Source organism: Mesoplodon bidens (genome assembly GCF_964165515.1).
Source record: "Mesoplodon bidens genome assembly, chromosome: 3".
Taxonomy (NCBI): Eukaryota; Metazoa; Chordata; class Mammalia; order Artiodactyla; family Ziphiidae; genus Mesoplodon; species Mesoplodon bidens.
The window spans coordinates 43,341,301-43,348,968 of NC_138178.1; the positions used below are offsets into that span (position 1 = coordinate 43,341,301).

The 7,668-nt window shown below is 41.6% G+C and overlaps 1 pseudogene across 1 annotated transcript; it reads right to left on the bottom strand.

Annotated features, from left to right (window-relative positions):
• Positions 1-534: 534 nt before the first annotated feature.
• Positions 535-872, bottom strand: LOC308614337 (peptidyl-prolyl cis-trans isomerase A-like; annotated as a pseudogene). Its single transcript has one exon. The product of its transcript is annotated as a peptidyl-prolyl cis-trans isomerase A-like (transcript).
• Positions 873-7,668: the final 6,796 nt, after the last annotated feature.

Consider the following 7,668-nt stretch of genomic DNA (forward strand, 5'->3'; position numbering starts at 1 on the left):
TGAAGATGGCCTGCCCTACAAATTTGTGTGAAGTGACCCAAAAAGTGGCTCTAAAAAGATGTCAAACATGCTTATGATGAGTTGTATTAAAATTACTTCACGTAACGTGAGATTGGCAAAGAAGAAATATTTGTAAATTGGTAATTCTAGATTGATTCTGTGGATGTTATTTAAATATGTATGTGAATGAAATTAAAATACTAGCTTTCTCTAAGTAGAAATTTGACTATTTAATTCACATTCTGGAAATCGTATATTCAAGTTGGCTAAAATACTTTTTGGGGACCCTCTCTTTGTGGAAATGGGAGATGCCTTCTGTTTCATCGCCTGAGCTATCATCCTCTTCTCATTCCTTTTTTTTCTGTTTAGTTTTTATTTCATAGTCATAAAGTTAATTTTGCAATCCAGCTAAACTTGGAGAGGGATGAGGAAAATATGGAAGCCAAAGAACTGCAGTGGGAGTACAAAGATTATAGGATATTTCGAGCAGATGGGAGTGAAGGGGTGCTCTCCTGAGCAGAAAGAATGGTCTGGTGGTTCAGATAAAACACAAGTCAAATTTATTAGATTTGTCCACAGTCAGCAATGGTGATCTTCTTGCTGGTCTTGCCATTCCTGGACCCAAAGCATTCCATGGCTTCCACAGTATTCATTCCCTCTTTCACCTTGCCAAAGACACAGGTTTGCCATCCAACCACTCAATCTTGGCAGTGCAGATGAAAAACTGGGAACAGCTTGTGTTGGTTCCAGCATTTGCCATGGACAAGATGCCAGGACCCATATGCTTCAGGATGAAACTTATCAAATTTCTCCCCATATATGGACTTGCCACCAGTGCCATTATGGTGTGTGAAGTCACAACCCTGGCACATAAATCCTGGAATTACAGTATTCTGTGAAAGCAGGAACTTTTATAAACACATCCTTTCTCCTCAGTGCTCAGAGCACGGAAATTTTCTGCTATCTTTGGAACTTTGTCTGCAAACAGCTTGAAGGAGACACAATCCAAGGGCTCACCATCAATGGCAATGTCGAAGGACACGGTGGGTTGACCATGGCTGGACAGTGGGAGAGGCTCCAGGCGGCAGCGTCTGCAAGGCCCTCTTCTCATTCCTTGATCCAGCTTTCTCCCTGCTTCTACTCTTGCTCCCATACCCCCCACATTCCACTCTCTGTAAACCTGTCAGAGTGGTTATTTTAACATAGAAATCAGATCATGTGCCTTTCCTGCTTAGGACCCTCAAATGGTTTCCTCCCACATTTGGAATACTATCCAAAGTCCTTCTCCTGGCCCACCAAGGCCATCAGACCCTGGCACTCACCTCCCTTTCCCGCGGGTTTCCCACCTTTCTCTCCTCCCTTACTCTGATCCTGCCTCACTCACCTCCTTGCTGGTCTTTGACTCAAGACCTTATTTTGCCGTCTTTCTGCATGATGCTTCCTCAGGTCTCCATGTGACTGGCTCCCTCACTTCATGCAGGTCTCTACTTGATTGTCTCCTCAGGCCAACTGCCCTATCAAAAGAGACCCCTAGGCACTCTCTGTCTCCTTGATCTGCTTCTTTCTTTTCATAGCACTCATTATTCTCTGCCTTTGTTATGTGCATTATTTGCGTATTTGCCAGTCTCCCCCACTGGAATGCAAGCTCCATGAGGGCTTTGTCCTTTTTTTTTTTAAATGCTGAATTCTCAGTGCCTAGAATAGTGCCTTGCATATAGTAGACAGTCAATAAATATTGAATAAATGAATAAATAAGTGAATGACTATATGCTATCTATTGAGTACCAGTTATGGACCAGGTATTATTCCTGCTTCTTCAGTGTATATTGTTATGTAACTTCTTTTGCATATGTTAGTTCATGTGTGATATAGAATGAATAGATCCCACTTTAGTGCAAGTAGATTATAAATGTCATTTGAGGGTATAAAATCAATTAAAAGAAAAAAGAACCTTTATTTGCCTTGTGAGTCTCTACATAACTGAGGCATAGACTTTGTTTTATCTTTGGTTAAGTTCCCCTTTTCTCGGTATTCCAGGGCTGATCAACCTCTTTCTCTCTTCCCTGAGGGTAATAAGAAAATGTATGAGTTCTCCCCATGCTTTCTGCATTTTATGTGCAGACTTCTTTTTCAGTTCTCTCTGTAGAATTAGGATTCCCTTAATACATTTTTTTCAGGGATTTGCCATCGGTTTGGATGCCCAGGACAGGGCAATTAATTCCACAGTGACTAAGCCCAAAGCCCTAGTATGACCCCTCCTTTGACCTAGAGAACCCTTTGGATTGTTAACCTGTGTTTCTTAAGCTAATGTTTCCCTCAATGTTTGCTACTACTTTTTGCTTTAAGACTCAGACATGTGGCCTGAATTCACTGACTTATTTTATTTCAAAATTTCATTTGGTGTCTATATTGAAGTGTGCCGATCTGGAGCACCTGATCAAAAGCTGGGACCTTAGCTACGACCTATGACAGTCGCAGAGCTCAAAACTGGCAGATAATTTCTTCTTTATCTTGAAGAATTTTTGGCTGGTGGCCGAGTCCCTTTACAGAGAAGGTTGTGTGTGGTACGGTGACCTCTTCATTTGATGCTCCCTTTCCTCTGTCCCTGTGCTCACTTCATCCTTCATCCAGTTCATCCCATTGGCAGCTCTTCCCATCTCAGCATCGACCTTTGCCTCCTCCACATGTTCACTTTTTTTTTAAATTAATTTTTATTGGAGTATAGTTGCTTTACAATGTTGTGTTAGTTTCTACTGTGCAGCAAAATCAATCAGCTATACATACACATATATCTCCTCTTTTTTGGATTTCCTTCCCATTTAGGTCACCACAGTGCATTGAGTAGAGTTCCCTGTGCTATACAGTATGTTCTCATTAGTTGTCTGTTTTATACATAGTATCAATAGTGTATATGTGTCAATCCCAATCTCCCAGTTCCTCCCACCACCCCCCTTCCCCCTTGGTATCCGTACATTTGTTCTCTACGTCTGTGTCTCTATTTCTGCTTTGCAAATAAGATCATCTATACCGTTTTTCTAGATTCCATATATGTACGTTAATATATGATATTTGTTTTCTCTTTTTGACTTACTTCACTCTGTATGATACTCTCTAGGTCCATTCATGTCTCTACAAATGACCCAATTTCGTTCCCTTTTATGGCTGAGTAATATTCCGTTGTATATATGTGCCACATCTTCTTTATCCATTCATCTGTCGATGGACACTTAGGTTGCTTCCATGTCCTAGCTATTGTAAATAGTACTGCAATGATCCACGTGTTCATTTTGAATGATCACATGGCCTCTCTGTTGTCTTCTCCTTTCCAGGCGTTGTTTTCTCACCTTTAGGCTCATTCAGTTATTTCATGTTGATGCTCCCATCTTCCAAATGATGCCTCATGCTCTTCATGTGAGTCCAGCAGTAATCTTGATGATGATTCCCAAGTCCATGAGGGATTCTTTCACCCCATGGGCCAGGCCACATTCTAACTCTATGGCTTCCTTTTTTCATATCTCTTTGAAAGCTTTCTTTCTGAGAAGCATGTTGTTTTGAACTCGTTCATTCCTCCTCTAGTGTGGGCTTCAATTATTTGGAATCTCCAATACAATTTCTTTTTTAGGTACTCTCAGTAAGTATCCTGCAAGTAAGTTTACTTGCTCTTTGCACACAGATGCCACTAGTATTTAACTCCTAGAAAAATGTGTTTCTGGGATGAAGCAAACCTTCCCCACACCATGATATCCTGCTTGTCTCTGGCTCTTGCTAAGATTTGCCAAAGGAATACTTATGCCTCTGTGTTCTCATCAAGATAAGGTGGCTTGGGCATAGGAGATACAACTTTTTGGATTTTAATGCTGACTTGGTCATTGCCATTCTCTGCAGTTTTTGAGAGGTAATGCTTTTTGGGGCTGAATTACCTTCTCAGTAAATGTGCCATTAGAAAGGGCTAAGTTTGCCAAATGAGTAGTCTTTCTTTTTAATTTGACAGATTTTCCTTAGAGTTTGTTTTAAAAATTATGAATATTGTAGCAATGTTTTCCTTAGATTTATCATGAAATGGTAAATGCTTGCAAAAATTTTTGGGACATAATGCAGAAATGTATAAAGATGCAGCACTAAAAACAAAACAACAAAAACAATTCAATCATAATTTCACCACCAAGAGGCAGACACTGGTAACATTTTGGCATTTTTTTCTTTCATCATTTTTCTAATTTGATGATGTGGTTCAGTGCAACTCTTTCTACCAAAAGTTAGCAACCCACAAATGGTATGATACTAAGCATAAACCTTGAAGAATTTGCCATTGCCTAACACTTTATTTTTATAATTTATTTATTTATTAAATGATAATGCATTTTATGTTTTTTTTTTTTTTTTTTTTTTTTTTTTTTTTTTTTTGTGGCACGTGGGCCTCCCACTGCTGTGGCCTCCATCGGCAGGCGGACTCTCAACCACTGCGCCACCAGGGAAGCCCGCATTTTATGTTTTAAAAATATTTATTTATTTATTTGGTTTTGCCGTGTCTTAGTTGCAGCAGGCGGGCTCCTTAGTTGAGGCTCCAGGGCTCCTTAGTTGTGGCTCGCCGGCTCCTTAGATGCGGCACATGGGCTCCTTAGTTGTGGCATGTGAACTCTTAGTTGCAGCATGCATGTGGGATCTAGTTCCCTGACCAGGGATCAAATCCGGGCCCCCTGCATTGGGACCATGGAGTCTTATCCACTGCACCACTGGGGAAGTCCCTTGCCTATCACTTTAAATACACATTTTAATTCAAATCACTTCCCTTGTAGTTGGAGTAGATATCAGTGCTGGAAGGGATCTTACTCACTTTCCAGTCGGACTGCTCCTAATTGATGCTCCTAAACTATCTCCCATAGTTTTCCTAGAAAAAGCCAGAAAGTTTCTGTTTGCTGGGCTCTGACCAATGCTCTGTATTCTTTCTCCTGGAATGAGTTTCCCCATTGCCTGTAGGTTTAAATGATTCCTTCTCTCACATGCCTTTCCTAAAGCCTTATTTAATCCCTTTGTGTAGATATTTTTGGTTTATTCTTTCATCCATTCACTTATTTATTCATTTCAGTAGGACAGTACTCTGAACCTAGAATACAATGTTTGTGAAAGCTTGATGGTGAGTGAAATTTTCTATTTTAAAGATAATAGCAGTTTTCTGTTTTTCAGAGGTAGAGATTTTATATTATGGAAGACAGGAAGACTGTACTCTTTCTTTTTCTTTTGGTCTGGGGACTCTGACATTTTACTATGCCTCTGGTAATGCAAAGGTAAAGTGCAGATCCTGCTTGGAAAGGGCAAGTTGAGACTTCATGGACTTTGGAGCAACGATGGCTCACACCAGGTTTTATGGGTGTTCCTTGTTGTAACTCCCCTCTGGTACTCCCAAGCCTTGGGTAAAACTCTGCTGAACAAGACAGTTTGCCTAAGAGCATGTGTTGGGAAATTAAAGGAGAGTCAGTGTCCTCACTTAGGAAGAATTGGCACTGAGAGTACTCAGGTGGCCTGGAGAAGCTGGCCATGCCAAGCAGTGACCCACAGAGAAGCCTAGAGTATTATTCCAGATCTGTATGTGACAAGTGACAGCCAGATGACCCCTGTGATACAAATATATCCCTCAGACCTACGTTCCCCCCCACCTCAAAATACATGGGTAGGGAAACCAGGGTAAAGACTGGACTTTGTAGGAAGCAGGATAAAGAAGAGCAAGGAGGTTACACCATTGAAACAAGGAAACAAAAGGAAAGGGCATTTCCAGGACGAGAGAATGAAGACTGCTTGTATTCAACAAGTATTTGTTGAGCACCTGCTGTGTGTTGGCACTGTGCATTGGCACTGGGAATGCAAAGATGTCTAAGACACAGTTTCTGTCCTGATAAAACTCACAGTAACATGCAGTGAATTATCTTGATGGTAACATGAAAATACAATACCACAGGGCAAATGTAATAAAGGCATGTACATGACACCACTTGACTATGAAGGATGGGACATCTGACTCTGTCTAAGAGGGTGGGAAGGCTCAGGAAAAGTTCAAGGAGGTGGTGAGGTTTAAGCTGAGTCTTAAAGGATGAACAGGAGCTTAGACAAGATGGTGAAATAAACTTCAGGCAAAGGGAAGAACGTGAGCTTATATTGAGGTATGAAAGAGCATGGTTTTGCGGGGAGGTGCAGTAGTTTAGTAGAGAGGAAAGTAGAAAACCTGGTTGGAGTGGGGAATTAGGGACAGGGGACAGGTGGGAGGAGTGTCTAGAGCAGTAGGCAAGAGCTTATATGATACACTAAGGTCTTTGCCTTATATGTACATAATGAAGTATAAACTTAAAAAATGTATGCCAGGGAGTTACTTGAGCTACTATGCCTTTAAAAAGAAATTATTCTGTGCCAATATGAAGGATGTCTTAGAATCCCTAGAAACAGAGCCTGAGATGGGGATTCTTGTATAAGTGATTTATTGAAGGGGGGCTCTCAGGGGAAAATACTTTAAGGCAGTGAGGGAAGTGGGATGGGGCAGGGGAAGAAGCTGGTCAAAAATGTGGTTTCAGGAAGAATCTGGACTCAGCTTGATCTCATGGGGAGCTCTGGAGCATGAACTGCACCTCAGAGGTTGTCCTGCCACTTCCAAGGGGAGGATGGCATCCCAGGCATCTCCAGATAAAGATGGCTCCATCAGATGTTGATACTCTTCTAGAAAAGGGTATGAGTGTGAGTTGCTACCAGTCCAAACCTACAGCATCTGGGGCATGAGTGTGTCAGTCTTAGGGGACCTGAGTGGAGTTCCAAAAGCAATGGCCGAATAGGATGGATCAGAGGATCATCCTGCTGGGAGTGGAGGAAAAATTGGGAGTTTTCAGGAAAAGTGTGAGATGTAACAGAGAGAGAGAAAGGAGTGGATTTAAGAGATATCCTTGAGGTAGAACTGATGGAATTTGTTGACCAATTAATATGATGGTAGTTGAAGAGAACAGGTTCCAGGGGCCATCTTAGTTTGGGGCTTAGGTGACTGGGTGCCTATTGTCTGGGTACTAATCTCTCATTTAATGGTCCAGGTGAGGGGTATATTTGAGAGTAATGATGTTGAGTTTGGATTTGCTCTAATCAAATTAGGGTTTCTTGCCAAATATCCAGGGAGTAATGATTAGTGGACAAGTGGAAATACATTGCTGTAGCTCAGGACAGGGAACCGAGCTAGAGATTTTTAGACATCATCAGGGTGAGTTTGGCAATCCAAGCTGAGTGGTAGATGAGATTGCCAAAGGAGAGAAAGACAAAACAGATAATGTCGTAGAAAGCTCTGTAGTGCTTTGGACCCAACCTGCTCATTCTAGTCCCGGGCCCAGTTTCATCAACGAAGAATTAATGGACTGAAAATGACAATGATTGTTCTTGAAATTTTAACTTGGAAGTTCCTTGGATAGTGAGAGATATCAATAAACCATTGTTTTACTCGTTCTCCTCCCAGCCTGAAGTTTCAACCAGGAGTCTGAGTGTCAGGCCCCTGACCTGAGACCTTATCTGTCCCTTCCTCTTAAGGCTGGTTGTGTGGGATTCCAAAAGGTGTGTGCATGTTTCTTCATGAACCTCCTTTCTCCACACATTTCTGGGTGGGTCTGAGAGGGGTGCACCCAAGCAGATCTTTATAAAGGGTGGAGT